Source organism: Sminthopsis crassicaudata, chromosome 1, assembly GCF_048593235.1.
Source record: "Sminthopsis crassicaudata isolate SCR6 chromosome 1, ASM4859323v1, whole genome shotgun sequence".
In the NCBI taxonomy this organism is placed as follows: Eukaryota; Metazoa; Chordata; class Mammalia; order Dasyuromorphia; family Dasyuridae; genus Sminthopsis; species Sminthopsis crassicaudata.
The window spans coordinates 693,592,949-693,613,725 of record NC_133617.1 but is presented as its reverse complement, the minus strand read 5'-3'; the positions used below and the strand labels follow the sequence as shown (position 1 = coordinate 693,613,725).

At 37.2% G+C, this 20,777-nt stretch overlaps 1 protein-coding gene across 3 annotated transcripts in view; it reads right to left on the bottom strand.

Annotated features, from left to right (window-relative positions):
* Window positions 1–11,108, bottom strand: part of PTPDC1 (protein tyrosine phosphatase domain containing 1) — a 69,694-nt gene extending 58,586 nt beyond the window's left edge. The window contains exon 1 of one of the 3 annotated variants that reach the window (XM_074283661.1): window positions 10,980–11,108. The gene's annotated coding sequence lies outside the window, so the exon portion shown is untranslated. Of the gene's footprint in view, window positions 1–10,305; window positions 10,596–10,979 lie in introns of those variants that run through there. The other 2 variants (XM_074283662.1, XM_074283660.1) reach the window with 2 other exon arrangements.
* Between the last annotated feature and the right edge of the window lie 9,669 nt (window positions 11,109–20,777).

Sequence of the window (20,777 nt, the reverse complement as noted above, 5' to 3'; positions counted from 1 at the left end):
GACCTAGATTTTTAAAAAATCTGATTATTCTATTTCTATTGGGTGCTTCAAAATGTTTTTTTTTTCTGATAGACATAGTGGATATTTGATAAAAAATCTGTGGAACTGAACTGAGGAAAAAGATCATAAAATTAAATTATGACTTCGTTTATAAGACCAAATATAATTTAAAAAGAACTGATGATCCTAATTAGATTTTTAAAGGTAAAATATTCAGAAACAAGTTAGTCATTTAATTATCATAAATTCATGATGTTATGTTTGCATATTATAGAAACATTAGCTCCATGGGGGCAGGGATCAATTAGCTTTTACCTTTATAACACCAAAACCTAGCATAATGCCTTGCGCAAAGCAAGGGCTTTTTAGTATTTTTTAAAAATATTTTCATCTTTTAAATATATATATATATATATATATATATATGTATATGTATATGTATATAAGGAATAAAAATGGAATCTTTAACCTGAATTAATTTTGCATAAGTTCTTACAGACAGCAGTGACACCTATGGTGACAATGAAATTGTCAAGAAGATCTTAAAAATAAAACAGTGACCTAATACTCAAACTTCTTAGTAAAGAAATTACAGAGTACTGGGGGTGGGGTGGGGAGGGCATGGGCAAAAGGGAGGATAACATTTCTTCACTGTAACAGTTTTCTTTTGACTAATATAAGTTTTTAGGGTCAATCCTTTCATTTTAAATCAGTTCATTCATTTATTCATTTTCAGAACAAACATGAATTACCTCTGTGAAAAGAACTGTGTTAAACATTGGAAAAATATAATAAGATATATAGATGATATATATAGATAATATATAATATATAATGTAATATATAATAATATATTAATATATAAGGTATAATATATAAAAATATATATAATTGGAAAAATATAAGACACTAAGTATCTTCCCTGACTAAAATGGAATAAGACAAAAACAAAGAAAACAAGAATACACTATATTGCATGATAGGACATTAAAGAATTATAAAACAAAGAAGTACATGAGATTAATCAATAAGTCAACAAGCATTTATAGTTGTTATTCAATAGTTTCAGTAACCCCCAGTTGGGGTTTTCTTGGCAAAGATACTGGAGTAGTTGGCCATTTTCTTCTCCAGCTTCTTTTAAAGTTGAAGAAATTGAGGGAAACAGCTAGGAAGGGAACTCAGGAAGATATCTTCCTGATTGTAGCCTAGTGCCCTACCCACTCTACCATCGAGCTCCTGCATAATAATAATAATAATAATAATAATAATAATAATAATAATAATAATAATAATAATAATAATAATAATAATAATAATAATAATAATAGTGATTGTTAATCAGTATATTCCAGGGCCTGTGCTAAACATTGTTGGTACAAGGAAATGCAGAAATACATTTCCCACTGTCCAGGAGTTCACATTCTAACAGAGGAGACAACATGCAAATAACTACGTATAAACAGACATATACAACACTGTCAGAGCATAGAAGCTGGGATAGGCTTCCTTAAGATTAGATTTAAATCAGGAATGCAGGGTTAGTTCAATATTAGGAAACACAATAGATCAGGGCTTCTTAAACTTTTTCCATTCATGACCCCTTAAGAAACTGGGTAACAAAACATAACAACCAAAAGCAAAAGATTATATTAATTATGAAGAAAAGGGTTTTAACAAAATACTATATCCATTTCTGTTTTAAAATAACAGTAAAAGGGGCAACTAGGTGGGGCAGTAGATAGAGCATCAGCCCTGAAGTCAGGAGGACCTGAGTTCAAATCTAGTTTCAGACACTTCCTACCTCCGTGACCCTGGGCAAGTCAGTTAACCCCCAATTGCCTCGGGAAAAAAAAAACAACAGTAAAAACATAGGAACAAAAGGATCTTTAACACAGTTATTAAAAAAAACCCACTGTAGGTCAATATTACTAAGAAATATAAAGAAATAGCATAAAGTATTCGTTGAATTGTTAGCAAAAATGCTACTACAGGATATAGTTAAGACATTTGCTATAAAAAAGTTGTTTTGTTTTTGTTTTTTTTAACCAGAAACACAGACTACATCAAAAGAATTGAAGGAGCTGCTTGAGTTCATTTGCTAAAGGTAAAGAAATAATGCATAAATATAATCTGGATGCTCTGTGCTAAGAGGAGAACAGGAATCAATTTGTTTGCACAATCTAGAATAGAAAATATAAAGTTGGAAGAAAGCTTGTGAAATAACAGCAGCAAAGATGTTTACTTGACTAAGGTTTGCTGGGAGAAGTCTACTTTTTAAATTTTGCCCAGGTAGAATTAACAGAGCTCAATTAATACTAATATCTTGATATTGTGACAGAAAATTATGTTTAAAAACAGGAAAGACTATGTGAACACATAAAGAACATCTGACATTTCTTCTGAACCGCCAGAGAATTCTTATTGTAAAGAATCCATATAAGGGTAATAACTATAGGAATGCCTTAAGCAACAGCTCATCTTTTAAGAGCTATGAGTAGATTCAGATTCACTGAATCAGAAAGGTTTAAGAGGTCATAGAGTCCATACCAATACACTGTGAGGTTGTTACATCTCTATCATCTAGCACAGATGCTCAGTAAATTTAATTGAACCTATACACTATAGGAAAATGAATTCCAGTGTGAGAAATTAAAACAAAAATATACAAGTAATGAACTTTAGCTGTATTTTATTTCTTTGAAAAAAAAAGATTATAGAAAATTAGAAAAATCTCTGCTCTCTGGAACTTTCTATATAGGAAAACTTCAGACACTCAAAGTTGTACAGTTAATTATCAAGAAGGCTAGTCTATAAAGGTCTGTTTTTGTTTTAGTTAAGAAAAAGATTACATAAGATCTGGAAAAATTCCTAGATACCTCATAAGCACAAATATTTGCTTTGCAGTGTTGTACTAAGTTTCTTGAACACTGCTATTCCTGGTCCCAATGTAAAACTAAACACCTTTCTCAAGCTTTCAGATAAACAGGTATCAGGCTGAATAAGCAACTCTGCTCTGGCTGCACCATCTTGAAATAATTCACTGGGGAATGCTTGCCTAAAACAGCCATTTGTGCCTTTTCCAGATTGTCCTAGAAGCTGCTCCTTGGTCATCCCAACACAAAACAAAAAGGTCAAGTGTCTTTTTGTTGAAGGCTCATGCTGTCCTTGTGGTTTTAGTTGTTACTTAAGAAGGCACAAGTTACAATTATGAACTTTACTTCCCACGCAAGAGAAAATTATATTAGATTTTAAATTCCATGGAAAACTAGGGTATCTGTGGAACCAATCATGAAAGCAAATAGATTATCAAGATAAACATCTGAGATTAATATTTATCTAAGATAAATCCATATTAATATTTTTAAATTACTCCCATGACTTCAAAATATAGATTTTTTTTTTGCACTTAAGAAAAATAATTTACTTTCAAACTTTTAAGTTGCATCATGAAATCCAAAATTCCTATCATTTATGCAACATTACACACTGGGAATCGATCTGTAAATTAATAAAATTAAAATGACCAAGATCTCTGCACTCTAACATTAGGTCTCTGTGCCTGATGATGTGCAGCAAACAATAATTAATCACTTTTAATTTGGAATTTAGATCATCTTAAATAATAACAAGGCTCTCATAAAGCTTAATAGTTATTTTAAAAACCCAAAATGGAATTACCTTGTCATAACTGCCAAAATAATCAACTGAAAAAATATTTATTGAATGATTATTTGTGCTCAGCATTGTGCTAGATACTGCAGGGGATACAGAACTTTATTTTCCATATAAAACTAAATTATATTATGCTTTAAAATTCCATGGAAAACAGGACCAATTACTGAAGCAATTAGAAAACAAGATAAATATCTGCCATTGAAGTCCCTGATTATAAGGAGTGTAAGTTGGGAAAAACAAAACTAACAAATGAAACAATTATCAAACAATATATCAGATAACTTAAGCACTAAATTGTGCAATATAAAAGTTCACAAAAGAAGTAACTGAGAAGAAAGAACTTGAATTGGGGTCTTGGAAAATGGGAAGGATTTAGACAGGAGAAAGGGCATCTTAAGAAAAAGGTAAAATATGCATGGGGACATAATCACAGAAGTGATTAAGTAAGGGCAATAGGATGCAAGTAGGAAATACAGATGGAAAATCAATTAAAAACATCTATTAAATGCCTACTATATGCCAAACTCTATATTAAGCACTGGAAAAAGTAAAACAGATCTAAGACTTAAAAAGTCGGTCACAAGTTTACAAGATACAAAAATAAGTTATCTTTCCAGCTTTTACATGATTTTCAGGTTTAAGTATATGAAGGTACCTTCCTAAACAAACCCACCAAAAAACAAAACAAAAACAAACAAAAAAAAAAAACCACATTTGTTTTTAATCTATGAGACTAAACTAAACTACACGACTTTAAATTATTGAACCTCAGTTCCCTTAACTATTAAAAAAAAAAAAAAAAAAAAAGATTAGACTAAGGCTCCAAAACATTGGTCCTAAGTAAACTTTGATTAAATGACTTACAAATTGTTAGTATATAATTTTTGAAAGACTATACATAGTTAAAAGTTACTTTTTTCCCAAATGTTTTGTGGGAAAAGTCATACTTTGGGGTTCTCAGCATTTCAAGAATTCTGAGGGATTTTTACAGTATTTATCTAGTAGACTATCACATTTAGTTCTATTCTTCTGAAGTAGCTGGGTGATATGGTAAAAAGCATGATGGACTTGGAATCAAGAAGATTGAAGTTTAAATTCTTCCCAAGATTCCCTTATACTTTTTGTGAATCAGAGTTAATTTAATTTTATTAAGAGCTTTTATTTTTTAAAGCAGGGAGAGGGACCTGGAACTTTGCGGTGTTATTTTTAGATAGATACTTTAGTTTGCTATGGTAGTATCAGAACTTTTGTGACAAGAACAATAAGAAATAGTAGCATTCACCCCCTTTTGCTGCTACAGTTTAATTGAAGACATTTTTTATGTAGAATGCTGCTAGAAAGATCAGGTTACTCTGTTATGAATTTTTCTGAAAATTACTAATAGCTATAGACTGGCCAAGCAAATCCGAGAATAGTTCCCAAGCTTTTCTTTCCTCTCAATGGGGATATAAGTATGTATGATATATACACACATACATACACACACACATATTTTAAATAGCATCACTTCAGTTTGCCCAAATGTTTCTAGTTTAATCCTCAAAGAGCCCAGGGAAGTAGGTGAAAGGTTCTCTTCTTAAAGCATTTCATGTGAATAAAGTATAGAAAAGAACCTTTTCCTCCCACATTTCTGACAGATGTAAAAAGCCAATCTTTCCTTGAATTCTTCCAATAACAAAGTAAGTTATGGTGGAAATCATGCTGGATTGAGAGTCAGAATGGCCACCAGGCCAAGTCTGGTCTCTGACGTGGCTATATGGGCAAATAAATCATTCAGTCTCCAAGTTTCTACCAAGAGTAAAATAGTAATAATGGTATCCAAAGAAGAGTTGTGAATATCAAATAATCTAATGTATGTAAATGGTTTGCAAACCTTAAAGCTACATAAATACACCTTAAGTTTCCCAAGGCAGGAACCATTCCACTTTTGCATTGGCATCCCTAATGATTAACACAGTGAAGTCAAGTCAAAGTCCATTTTATTAGGTGCCTAAATTTAGGGGTTCTCAAACTATGGCCCGCAGACCAGATGTAGCCGCTGAGGACGTTTATGCGGCCTGCCGGGTTATGGCAAATGGGCTGAGGGGCGGAGACAGAGTGTGAGCTTTTGTTTTTACTATAGTCTAGCCCTCCAACAGTCAGAGGGACAGTGAACTGGCCCCCTATTTAAAAAGTTTGAGGAGGCCTTAAATTGTTCCTGGCTCCGAGCTAAAATGCTTCGGATACAAAGAAAAGTAAAACATTTCCTGTCCTCAAGGAATTTACAAACTACATACAAATATGGTAGATGCAATGCCTGGCATTTTTGTATTCCTGACTAATAAACACGTTAATTGTCTGGGAAATGTTAGTTATTGCTATAGTCAACAGCAGGCTCCCTTCCCTAATTTAATAGTCAGGATCTCATTAAAAATTTGTATGGACTGTCTCCTAAATTTTCTTTCATTTCTTTTCAAAGCCATTCTGATTATATAAAATAGATCAGGTTCACAAAATGTTGACTTTTTTTTTTCCCGTGTGAAATATCATTGAATTCAAAAAAGTTCAAATGGAAATCTTAAGTCAAACATGGACTATTTATCTCAAAAGATAATCATTAAAAAAAAGGGGGTCCTCTAAGGTAACATTAATTCTTTTAGATTTTCTTTCCTGAACCCAGCTCAGGTCAGTTTCTCTAGGAAGTCTTTCTTATCCATTCAGTAGTTAATGCTCTTTACTCTTGAAATAATTTTCTATTGCTTCTCTCTATGCCACATCCCATTATAGTATAAGCTTCTTTAAAACAGATACCATTTGGTTTTTGCCTTTATGTCCCTAAGTCCTTTAGAGTATTGATTAAAATGGACAACAAATCATGGTTGAATTGTTGCCAGTGAAAATGAAGAAAAATTGTTTGAATGTTTCTTTCCCATGTCAACTAAACCTTTCCATATTTAAATTCTCTTATATAGAAGTAATTAGATCATTACAGCATGATGAGGATGATTATAAAAATCATGCTATTTTTCTGGTATTGCTACTTTCAGGGCAGGATTGTGTCAAACCTGACCTCTAATAGAAGGTCAAATATTAAGTACCTAATCTCTACAGAATATCTAAAACTAATTTCATGTGTGTTTTGCCTTCCATAAAAACTAATCTGTAACATCTTCCCTAATTTTCCAAGAAATTAATATGCATAACTTAATTTTTTTTCACATCACTTGCTAATGTCCTATTTAAACTCTGGGTGCTTCTCTAATTTATAAGAAATCAAGCCATTCTCCAATTGATAAACGGTCAAAGGATATGAACAGACAATTCTCAGAGGAAGAAATTGAAACTATTTCCACTCATATGAAAGAGTGTTCCAAATCACTATTGATCAGAGAAATGCAAATTAAGACAACTCTGAGATACCACTACACACCTGTCAGATTGGCTAAGATGACAGGAACAAATAATGATGAATGTTGGAGGGGATGTGAGAAAACTGGGACACTGATACGTTGTTAGTGGAGTTGTGAAAGAATCCAACCATTCTGGAGAGCAATTTGGAACTATGCCCAAAAAGTTATTAAACTGTGCATATCCTTTGATCCAGCATTGCTACTACTGGACTTATAACCCAAGGAAATACTAAAGAGGGGAAAGGGACCTGTATGTTCCAAAATGTTTGTGGCAGCTCTTTTTGTAGTGGCTAGAAATTGGAAAATGAATGGATGTCCATCAATTGGAGAATGGTTGGGTAAATTATGGTATATGAATGTTATGGAATATTATTGCTCTGTAAGAAATGACCAGCAGGAGGAATACAGAGAGGCTTGGAGAGACTTACAGGAACTGATGCTGAGGGAAATGAGTAGAACTAGGAGATCATTATACACTTCAACAATGATACTATATGAGGATGTATTCTGATGGACGTGGATATCTTCAACATAGAGAAGAGCTAATCCAATTCCAATTGATCAATGATGGACAGAATCAGCTACACTCGAGAAGAAACACTGGGAAATGAGTGTAAACTGTTAGCATTTTTTGTTTTTCTCCCCAGGTTATTTTTACCTTCCAAATCCAATTCTTCCTTTGCAACAACAACAAAATTTGGTTCGGCACATATATATTGTACCTAGGACATACTATAACATATTTAATATGTATGAGAATGTCTGCCATCTAGGGGAGGGGGTGGAGAGAAGGAGGGGAAAAATTCAGAACAGAATATGTACTGTTAAAAATGTTAAAATTATAAAATTAATAAAAAGAAAAAAGAAAATACAGAACCCATACAAGTATAGAAAAGCTTAAATAAATAAATGAACTCTGGGTGCTTGAAAGTGATACCTTGCTGTGGAGCAAGTTCCAGCATATTGGGGCCAAGCTACAAGTAGCTGCTTCAATGGGTTGTAGTTGGGAGTTAGCCTCAGCAATTTTCAGAAAGCAAAACTGTGATGATTTGGGGGGGGGGCAGGGGAAGCTGAATCAATTCTTTACTGCTGAGACATTTGCACAAAGTCACACTGGTAGTGAGACAGATTTAGAAAATCTTTTCCCAACGAATTTTAAAATGCATTGTATGTTTTCTTTAAACAAAACACAGTAATAAAATTTTAGAGCACAAGTTCTCAGGAGTCTAACTCAATCTTCTAATCAATGTAAAAATTTCCTCTTCAACATTCTTTGACAAATGCCATTCAGCTCTAACTTGAAAGCTTCAGAAATGGGGCATTCAGTATATGCCATTGCTTTTGGCCTGCTCCAACTGCAGATCTTTGAAGTGAGTTCTGGCCATTGCTTTAGTCCCATCTTATAGGAACTCCACAGAACACTCCTTCTTCTATATAATAGCCCTTAAAATAATTGAAGATTGTTTTTAGAATACGCATGAGCTGTTTCATCAGTTCATGAGATGACACAGGTCCTAGATCTTTTCTCATCTTGTCTGAAAAAACGACCCTTGTCCAAAGATCGTCCCTCTTGATGAAGGATAATAACAATAAAGCAGAGCAATTATCAGATGCTACCTCATCTGATCCTGGACAATCCTTGTGAAACTGGAGAAATAACATTCGCCTCCACCTACTTCCCTGGGCTATTTTGAGATTAGAGTTGTAAATACTAGAAGCACTTGGGAAAAAAAGACAGGATATATATTTTCTAAAAACGGATTGGACCACTAGAGAGGAAAGAAAATCTTGTCTTGAAGGTTTTATTTTCAGTTCTTTCTATGATTCACTGCGGAGTCTGCAATTGGAAAGAAAAAATGGAACAGCTAGGTGACCTAATGGATAGAGCAGGAGTCAGAGAGACCTGAGTTCAAATCCAGACTCAGCTTCTCACTATTGGGGTGATATTAGGCAAATCACTTGACCCAGTTTGCCTCAATTTCCTCATTTGTAAAATGAGGTGGAGAAGGAAATGGCAAACTACTCCAGTATCTTCGCCAAGAAAACCCTAAATGGGTAAATCAGACACGACTCAACAACAGAAAATGAATCTATGGAGATGAAAGAGATTCTCAGTAATAGATTCTGGGGTCTGCCATTGCTTAGCACATCTAAGTTAGTTATTTTTGAAAAAAACAAACAAACAAATCAAAAAACTATCCGAGGATGGCCTAACTGCAAACAACAAATAGAAATTAAGAGGGGCTGGAATTAAGAGGAATGAAAGACTTCCTGTAGAAGATGATTTAAATATATATCTTTTTCGCTGTACGAAAAGTTCGGGTACCACAGTAAACCGAGGTAACCACTTAAAAGCGTCTCCACTCTTTAAGCTATGGTTCGAGCTCCAGGATGGGGCCACTCCACACGCGGGGGAGGGGAGATAGGAACAACCATATTAAAAGAGAGGGTGTCTGATTAGACGAGCGCCCCGGAAGCGGACTTTTTCGTATTTTTGAACCGCGATTCGGCCCATCAATAAACAGGGGGACCCCACAGCTTAGACAAAACATTCTCGCTGCCTCGTTCTATCTAAACAGACAAATTAAAGCGCTTACTGAAATTAGCCCAGATTTACCGCTTGGCTATTGGGCGAACTTCGGTGATTACATTTTATTGATCATTATGCTTTTAAACAAGCGGTGGCGGCTTTTCCGGCCCTCGGGAGCTCGGAGACTCCTGCAGCCCGAAGCAGCAGCTCGCAGTTGGGATGGAGTTCTGGGATCAATCCCCGCCCGCCGGGAAGGAGGACGGGAGGAGCTGTCCCTGCTGATCTCCTCCAGCTGGGAGCAGGCTACTGAGCCTGCGCACGGACGGAGGGCGAGAGGGGAGTACCGCGACGGCGTCCTCATAAAGGCCAAGGCTCCGCCCCCTCCTTTTTTCCCTCCCTCCTTCTTCTCCCTTTTTCCTTCCTTTCCTCCCTCCCTTCCTCTCTTCGAGCTAGCGTAGCCGGGCGGGATAAAAGTACCGATCACCCCCTCCTCCCCGCCCCCGTCCTTCCTTTCTTTACATTCCCGGGCCTTTCTTTCTCCTGCCTTCTCGGGATCGCGCGCAGGGATGGGCAAGTGACGTACGCACCGCCCCCTGCCCCTCCCTCCTACACACTACCTCTTCTCTCCCTCTCCCCTCCCCGGAGTCTCCCGCCCCTCCCTCTCTGCCTCCTGGGGCTCGCGCGCCGGGTCGGCGGATAGACTGTACGCACCGTCCCTCCCCTCCCCCCGAGGGGTGCGGCCGAACTAACTGCCGGGGTGACTGACGGATAGACGGGAGGCCGAGTGACTCACCCGCCCGGCCTCAATTGGGCTACATAGGGCAGGGCCGCCACCGGCGAGGCGCCGCCGCCGCCACCGCCGCCTCCTCCTTCTCTTCCTCTGTCTCCGCCGTCACAGCTGCCGCCCGCAGGCTTAGCCACCAGCGCCCGCATTTGAAGCTAGGTCCCCGCCGGCCCTAGGCCCGCCCCCCCCTTTCGGGGCCCGAGGCGGGGAGCAAAGCGGGCAGGACGGTGTGATGATGTAATTTGTAGCCAATCAGGGCCCCGGGGAAGGGCACGTGTTACACTCTGGCCAATGGTTCGCCGCAGCCGAGCTCGAGACAGCGAGCTCTGGATTCTTCGGTGTTTTCAAATTAACGTGGGGTCGCACTCGGAGGGTCTTCGATTTCAAACAGTACATATGGGGAAACTGAGGCCCAGAGAAGTTCGGGGCTTTGTCTGAGGTCACACACCTAGTAAGTGGCAGAGTCAGGATTCAAACTCAAATATTCTTACAACAAACCTAAGCCCCCTCTCTTTGGCGGGAGTTGGCCCCGCCCCTTCGCTCGTACTTGTATTTTGGGGCGTCCGCGATTGGGTCTCCAATCTAAATGTGCGTTACTGACCCCAACATTTTGCTAATCCGAGCTTGTTTCCTGGGTCTTGAGAGTGAATTCGAGTGCCAGTGTGTGCGCCAGGGAATGCGCCCCACAGAAGGGTTTCTCAAACTGGCGCCCCTCGCGACCCCGCTAGACAGGCTAACAAATGAAACGGTTACTGATAACAAATCATGCTTGGCTTAAGGAGCTTTGCCCGGGAAGACTCGGGCCATTCTCTGGGGAACAGCTCCGCTATTTCTAGAACTTAATTCTGCACGTGGTCACAGCCAAACTAACCCAGCCAAGAAAACCCCAAATGGGGAGTTAAGAATAGTTGGGGCAGCTAGGTGGCGCAGTGGATAGAGCACCAGGCTTGAAGTCAGGAGGACCAGAGTTCAAATCTGATCTCAGACACTTAACACATCCTAGCTGTGTGACCCTGGGCAAGTCTCTTAACCCCAATTACCTAAGGGAAAAAAAGAACGGACACAGTTGGAAAATGACAACAAATATATCTAAAATAGGACAGGTTGTGGAAGCTTGAGGGAGGCAGCAGAAGATATTTCTGGTAACACTTGAGCCAAGTCTTGAAAGAAACTGAAGTATTTAGAGTCCTAGGTAAAGAGTAATGAATGCATTCCAAATGTGGAAGCCACTGAAAAGGAGACTGCATGGAATAATATGAGGAATAGACTGCACTGCAGATTGCAATGAGGGATAAAGTGGGAGTGAAGGGAGTAGTTAGAGACAGAAAGTCTGGAACTTAGAGATGGAGGATGCCCTTCCTATCTGAGATAGGACATCTGGAGTTTCATCTTTTGGAATGCCAGAGTTGCCAGGTCTCCACAGCCCTAATTCAGCCCAAATGAACAGGAAAGGGGGAGGGGTTGCAATCAGGGGGATTGAGGCAGAGCAATTCAAGGAAGTAAGGCAGAACAATTTAGGGAAACTGAGGCAGTACCATTTAAAGAAACTGAGGAAGAACAATAAAAAATTCTGGCACAAATGTCATCTGCATCTAGAAAAAAGAACTATGGAGATTGAATGTAAATCAACACGTGCTATGTTCATTTATTTTTTATGTTTTTTTTCTCGTGGTTTTACTTTTTTGTCCTGATTTTTCCTCATCCAACATGATTTATAAAGAAATATGTATTTTAGAAATAAAGAAAAAATGGCAATATTTGACAACTTTGGGTATATGGGGTGAAGAAGGGTGTGAGTTGAAAATGACATTGTATTTTAGAATCTGAATTAAATAAAGCAAAGCTTCTAAAATTTTTTCTATTTGTGACTCATTCTTCCCCCTCCTCCCCAAGAAATTTATATGTGACCCTAGGCATACAGATATATAAAATAGACATACAATGTCATAATTTCAAGACCCTCACTTTCAGTTACAAAAAGCTGGTTCTTAAAGGATGGGTATGCCCTGGTCTGTAATAGGAGAGTTTAAAAGAGAGGTTAGGTTTGTGGGAAAGAAGGGTTCTGTTTTAGGGATGTTGAATTTGAGATGCTGGGGGACATCCAGGTCAATCAGAGTGTTGAGGTTCAAAAGGAGACCCAAAAGTTTGAGGCAAAGACAGGAGTTACAAGATATCTCAAAAGAATTGCAGGCTTGAACCCTTTTCCAAGTTGAGGGGCAAAGTTTATTGTAATTGTAATGCCAATTGAATGGGGTTAAGTTCCAAATGGGGCTAAAAGAACCAGGAGAATTAAGAAGGGTTGGGTCCCATTGAGACCTTGAGTTTAGAGAATTTCTCCCTTCACCTTTACCTTGTCTTACCTTCACCTGTCTTCTCTTGAGTAAGTTGAGTTTGCAAATTATCTCAGAGCTGCTTGGGGAAAAAATATCCAAAAGGGAACGAAGAGGAAGCAGAACTGACTGGCTCAAACACCAGTATCTTAGACAAACGCCAGCAAACCTGTCCTAAGGATAAAATTGTTCTCACTATATTTCATACAACCTTATGACATAATGTCTACCTTGTTCTTTGTCAAATGAAACAACATATATAAAGCGCTCTGCAAACTTTAAAGTGTTATATAAATGCTAATTATTGTCCCCAAATGCTAAATTATACAGCATTATAAAGCAGTTATGCCTCGTCTTGAATCTAAAATATTGCATTTTAAAGTTGAAAGGAACCTAAAGTTTATTTTCAGACTAATTTTATAGATGGGGAAAATGAAGCTCAGGAAATGAAGCTATTTCTTCAATATCATATGAAGTTAGTGACAAAATAGAGAATTAGACTTTCTAGTAGAGTGCAATGGAAAGCACTGATACAGGAGCCAAAGGATCCAGATTCAAATTCCAACTCTAATGCTTACTAACTATAGGATCTAGGATACATTACTTAAAATTTGAGCCTCAATTGGACTAGATGGCCTCTAAGATCTCTCTAGCTCAATATCTATAATCCTATGAATCTGAATCTTCTTGCTCTCAGATTATTGTTCACCTGGCACTTTAAGTCAAGTAAATCTCAAAGTAATCTCAATGGTAAGATTAATTTTAGTTGTCATGAAAAGTTTGAATTTACTGACCTCCCTGGCTCTTGTTTCATTTCCAAGATTTTCAAGGTTTTAGAGCTGTTGAGTCATAATGTTGTGGGATGTGAGCTATTGAAAGGATGAATTTAAATGAAATTATATGATGATTCTTTGGTGACCATGAATGCTAAGTGTTTCTTAATTTGATTTTTATTCTACAAGTGAACTTCTTGAACTAAAGAAAACAAAACCCAAATCTTTCTCTCTGACAAACAAGTACTTTAATCATAGGGAATTTGGGATGAACAGATCACTATTTCAAAGTATCACAACTTCAAAGTATCTTCTTTTTTACATACTTCTCCCAAGAGCTGTATTTTTCTGTAATATCCTGTTTGCCTAAAATTTCATCAAAATTCATTCCCATTGTAATCACATCATAAGATTCTGTAAGAGGGCTTTTGAGTAATATAATAATTTATGGGGTGAGGGTGGCAGTGGGGGAGGATTAAATTTGCATGATTGGCCAGGAAACTAGCACAGAATGCTCTAAAAACACTTGGGCTCTTACCCTTAATCTCTTCACATAATGATATTATTTTTTGAAGAGCTACAGTTGAGATCCAAGTCCCCTAAGGCCTGAGGAATCTCTTCTTAAAGATGTACACTTGGAATTGTCATAAAAGATAAAGGAATGAACTTGAGTTCTTATTTGACTAATGTGTCAGTTCTTGACTCAGCTGTTCTGTCCTGCCCTAGGGCAGACAAATTCAGAGAGAAATCATCTAAAATCTTGGCAAAGGGTAGCTTCCTGGTTACTTCATTTTCATTTTCTGCTCAGTTTTTCTTCTATGTTCCTGATAATCAGGCAGCACTTGGTAAATTGCAGAAGATGCTTTGCCCCATTGGTATCTTATCCTGGGAAGAAATAGCTAATCTATATTAAAGATAGTACAGATTCAAATCACAAACCAATTTTAGAAATTCATAACTACTAAGAAGTACTAGATGTGAAAAGGAAGAAAGACAAGTTTGAATGTTTCTTTTTCCTACAAAATCCATTTTGTGTGTGTTTTCAGTCATATCTGACTCTTTGTGACCCCATTTTAGGGTTGTTTTGTCAGACATGAGTCCTTTGCCATTTCCTTCTCCAGCTTGTGTGGAAAAGGTGAAGACCTTACAGATCAACCACATATTGATCAGTGATTGTTAGCTAAATTAGTTGAAGCCTTAAGGATTCAGTTTCTGCTTCTCCTGGAGTAACTGGAGATTTTAGATAAGGCCTGGATTACATTCTATTGTCCAAAGAAGGGATTAAAAAAAAGTATACATGGCCAAAGAAGCTATGCCATCACCTTATCTATTGCATTCAACTGACCAAATAGTGAATAGAGACTTATGTAACCAATCACAACATATAGAAGGTGGGATTGGGGGGGGGGGGTTGCCTGAAATGTATAAAAATTGTGAGCACTTTCAAGCAAGTGGCCTTCCTGCTGTGAGCATCTTTACTGTCCTTTTGGCTCACAGAACAGGATGGTCCACTTCTTGAGATTCTAATAAATTTTCTGCACTTCACTTGGAATGACTTCTGAGTAGTCAATTTGGGTAGGTATCTTCATCCCGAACAAGCTCATTTTATTGATGAGAAAACTGAGACAAACAAGGTTTAGTAACTTGCAGAGAATCACATAGCTAGGAAGTGTCTGAAGCCACCAGATTTGAATTCAGTAAGATGAGTTTTCCAGACTCCAGGCCCAGTACTCTATGTAGTATGTCAATGCCTAGCTGCCCTTGGCCTAGATACATTCCAAGATTGTTGTCAACTCAGATCCTTGACCTTGATAGTAGTTTGTTTTTTTTTTTTTGACAAATTGTCCCTAATATCTCTGTGCATATGTCTCTTTTAAACATACATACACACACGCGAGCGTATATATACACAGACAGAGGTTTCTTCTTATAAACAGAGATATGCTGTATTGACAAAAATATAGGCCATATCTTTTTCCCCCAATCTGATTTATCTCAAACTTGAGTGTTGTCCTTACAGTATTCATGGTCATTTTTCACTGTTCAACAATGTGCTTCTGTTCAACAAACATTTATGAAGTGCTTGTCAGAGTTGTAAATGGAATATTTTCACTTTGAGCAAAAATAGTTGAGTATGTTGTGGGGGAAGGAAGAGTGCAGAAAACAACTTGTCCAAGATTACACTATTAATAATAGCAGAGATGGATTCTTAATTCAAATCCTTTGACTCCAAAATCCATTGCTTTTTCTGTTATGCCACGTTGTTTTATTTTATAAAGCTGGACATGAATTTCACCAAGTAGTAAATGGCACAGTTAAAATATAAGTGTCTGATGAGTTATCCTGTAGAAGAGAAATTTGCTTAATCTGCTTATCCCTCAAGGGCAGAACATAAAACAGTGGTGAAAGTAGAAGAAATGCAGAGTTGAGATTAGGAAAAACTTTCTAGCTCTTAGGACTGTCTGGTCTTTAAGTAAAGATTTATATGATCACTTAGCTAAACTGACATACAAGTTGGACTACATGACTTCTAAAGTCACTTCCAATTCTAATTCTGTTTTTCCATATAATGATAGAGCCATCACAGAAATATTTGAATGAATAAACAAGATGGAGGCTTTTAAGGAGGGATAAGAGAAGTCCTGCCCAACTTTAAGTTGGTTTCTCATTCTTTGATGATTAAAAACTTAAACCTACCTGCTACTTATTTTGGTCCAGTTTGCCCCTCTACCTGAGTAAGCAGATGAAATTCATTAGTTATTTCATTTCATGACCACATTGTAAATTAGCAAGCAGTCTGTCAGTGTTTTTTCATCCATTAAACATATATTTTGTACCTATTTAACATAGGTTCTAATTGCTAGAAGAAATTCAAAAATATATTGAGACAATTTTTTTATTACAGCTTTTTATTTACAAGATATATGCATGGGTAATTTTTCAGCATTGACAATTGCAAAACCTTTTGTTCCAATTTTCCTTCTCCTTCTTCCCACCTCCTCCCCAGATGGCAGATTGACCAATACATGTTAAAAATATTAAAATATATGTTAAATACAAAATATGTATACATGTTCATACAGTTATTTTGCTGAACAAAAATAATCAGACTTTGAAATCATGTACAATTAACCTGTGAAGGAAATAAAAAATGCAGATGGACAAAAATAGAGAGATGGAGAATTCTATGTAGTGGTTCATACTCATTTCCAGAGTTCTTTTGCTGGGTGTACCTGGTTCAATTCATTACTGATTTGGTTCATCTTATTGTTGAAGAGGGCCATGTCCATCAGAATTGATCATCATATAGTATTGTTGTTGAAATACATAATGATCTCCTCCTGGTCCTGCTCATTTCACTAAGCATCAGTTCATGTAAGGATTGCGATGAATTTAAAAAAAAAATATTATACAGATGTGAGCAAATAATATTGACACAGTTGCTACCCTCACAATTTATAATCTAGTAGGCAATCTAAGATATGTAACACATTAATAGCTGGCATTTATGTAATACTAAAATGTTAAAGTTTTCCACGATTTGGCTCCAATTTGCCATTCCACTGTTGAGTTACTGGTCATTTTTATATGCTTGGCATTCCAGCCAGACTGGTCTAATAACTATTCTTCAAAGTGAACAGTCTGTTTTCCACCTCTGTATTTGCACCTGCTGTTCCTTCTGCCTGACCTACATTTCTTCTTCATCTCTCCCTCTTAAAATCTTTAACATATTTTTCATGGCTCAACTGAAGTGCTACTTCCTTCATGGAGCTTCCCTAAGTCTCTCAAATTATTAGAAGTTTCTCTTAAATGACCTTGTATTTATGAGAGTATATATTATTTCCCTCCAAGAAAAATGTACATTCCTTGAGCCCCTAGAATGGTGCAATAATGTGTTATTGAATTTATTGATGAAGTTTTAAAATTATATGTGTGCACGTGTCTACATATACTACTTCATTGGACCCAGATAGCACCATGTAGGATGCTGCACATATTATTATGCCCATTTCATAGATAGGGAAACTTAGGCTCAGGGAGGTGACATGGATACATAGTAACAAGAGCATTGTTTCTACCTTCCACACTGCTTACTAATAAACAAATAAATACATTATAAATTCAAATATAATTTTGGGTAATTTGCTTCAGCCTTCTGGAGCTTGTATAAAATTACCAGAGGGATCATAGGATTTAGAATTGGGAAGGACCTTAGAAATCATTTAGTCTACCCATGTCTTTTTTTAGATGAAGAAACTGAAGCCCACAGAGCCAAAATTATATTCAAGGTCCTCTGATTTCAATCCTATTGGTCTTTCTACTCCACCACACTATTTCTCATATCTAAGGTCTTTTCCAGATCTGAAGTTTTTTATTCTGTAAGTATTTGGGGGCATTTAATCTTCTTAAATGAAACTGTAACCATTAACTAGTTACAGTAACCTGTGCTGTACCAGTAACTTGTGACCAGGCTGAAAGATAGCAAGACCATTTGCATGAGAAATTTTTGGTCTCCTGGAATCTTTTGAAATCCAGCTCCCTCAAGAAGAGACAGAAGACTAATCTGTTGCTCACTTCCTGTGCTGTACTATTTCTGGAGATGTCTTCAGCAACATTCTGAGCCAGCTTGGAATTTCCAGAGACTGTTGGAATTGGCACACTTAGCCTCCCCCAGAGCCAAGACATGAGTTTTTGAGTCCTCAGAAAAGCTAAAATGCAGACAAAAGTAGCTTTCTCCCATATGGAGCCTGATCTAACTCCCTGTCTGTCTTTGCTTATGTGATTCCCAACATGTGTGTCAGTCATACTCTTAGCAGGGCAGGCATCACACATCCCAAGTCATGTGTGTACAGCACAGACAGGCGTTGTTAGAACCTGAAAAGGAATTTTAGAGAGAATGCAACTTTCTGAACAAGTAATTGCCTAAACATTTCCTCTAATATTTTATAATAGAGGTATTCATTGTCCTACAACACAGGCATTTCCATTTCTAGAAGTTCTAACTATGAGGAAATTTTTCCTTAGATTGAGCCTCAATGAGCCTAATTATGCCTCCTTATAGATTCCATTTTTTTCCCTACAGAAAAAACTTTATTATACAAAAAAGGCATCCTGATGATAGGATCTCATAAACATTGTAGGAGGTGAACAAGTGCAACATTAACACCAAATACAAAATAAAATGGGAAAACAAACCTGCATCCTACCTGTAAATAGAAGTTAGCATTTAAAGACTACACTTTCTTGGGACCCATTTTAATCAGGGTCATTTTTATCAGTAAAATAAAATCGTTAATTTTTATCTTTTTAACACATGAAAAAGGGGTTTGCTGTTGATTTAGGGGATGGGGGAGGGGTGTCTGCCATATTTTGCCAGTTCCTTTCCTGACCTTCCCAGAGCTTTGACTTGCTCTAATTTCTGACCTAGGATAATTTGTCCCTCCTGATTGGCTGAGCCCATTTTAGCTCAGAACTCCTGCATCTCCATGGAATTATACACATCTCTCCCTTTTTTCTCTATTCACATAGTAACCACTTTATTTCAAGTCCTAATTACCTCTAGCCTGCTCTATTGTAATAGCCTCCCACTTTTTTTCTCAGCCCCAATTCTGTCCAATTTATCTTTCACACAAATGCCACATTCATAATCCTGATGCACAGGCCTGACCATGTCAGTTTCCTGATCACAAAACTCCAGTGACTGGCTTCCTGTAGCTCTAGATAAAATATAGGCTCATCTGTTTGACTTTTAAAACCCTTCCCAACCTGAGGTTAGCCTGCCTTGTTGTACTTAGGTCATATATTCCTCCTTTATGTACTCTGGAGTACAACATGCCATGTGCCATCTCTATGCCTTTGCAAGAGCTAACCCCACCCTAACTTGGTCTAGAACTCCCTCCCTCTTCACCTCTGTTCTAAACTCTTCTCCTACATGGGGATTTTCTTGATTCATTCCCTTTTCAAATCCTAACAAAATTGTATCCTATTTAACAGATTGCCAAGGTGATAGTAAATTGTGCTTGAAACAAAGAAGGTCTAATTCAAAACTTTGATATTACTTGTATGACCTGGGGCTAGTCACTTAGACTTGATTTTCCTAGGCAGATTTCTAAGACTATACCTTGCAAAAAAGATGCTAACTTGCATTAGTAAAGGGAGTTTCCTCTCTTCAGATTTCCTATACCAGTGATATCATAGGCCCAGATGCAGCCTATGTTTTATTTATCCTATATATAACTGCCTTGAATATATTTGTTTGCATATTGTCTTTCCCATTAGACTTTAAGCTTCTTGGCAGAGACTGTCTTTTGCTTCTTTTTATATATCTCTAGCACTTAACATAATGCCTGGCACATAGTAGACACAGAGTCCCTTATACTTTGTATGTTTTTATATGCTGAGATGCATTTGATAGACTATAAGCAAAATGGAGCCAGGGACTGTTAAATTTTTTTTTCTTTATACATATGGTGCCTCATACATGTTGTTATAGCTGAATTGTTTTATGTGTGTCCAACTCTTTGTAACTGCATTTGGAGGTTTCTTTGCAAAGAAACTGGCTTTCTCCAGTTCACTTTACAGATGAGGAAACAGAGTAAGGTGATTTGCCCAGGTTTATGCAGCTAATTAAGTGTCTGAGGCCAGATGACCTTCCTGATTCCAGTGTCTCTGAAGTTCTGTCCTTCATGCTTTTCTCTTCTTCCCCTATACTATTTTATTTGAGGTTTCATTAGTTGCCATGGATTTCATGACCATCTAAATGCTGTTAATTTTCAGATCTTATTGTGCCCAATCTCTTGGCTGATCTTCAATCTTGCATCTCCAAATGCGTTTCAGACATCTTGAGGTGGATGTCCAGGAGACATCTTAAACTCAGTATGTCCAAAATGTATATCTTGCTTTGTGAGCAGAAAATTGACATGGTCAGTCCTGTGCATTGGGAATATGCATGTGACAGCTGTGTGAAAGATGAATGAGACAGGATCAGGGCTGGGAGAAAGAGTGGGAAACTATTAGCATCATCTTTCCCCCTAAACCCTTCCACTCATTATATCTAAAATGGAACCCCTTATTTTTCCCCCTAAACCTTCTTACCCTCCTAACTCTCCTATAACTCCTACTTCTCCTATAACTTTTTTTTTTACTTTCAGCCTCTCAGATTCTCAAACTAGGACTCATCCTGAATTCCTCATTATCTTTCTCCCTTCATAGCCAGTTTGTTGTCAAGGCCTATGGCTTCAACCTTAAAGTATTTCTTGAATATACTTCTTTCTCCCCTCTGACATTGCCATCATT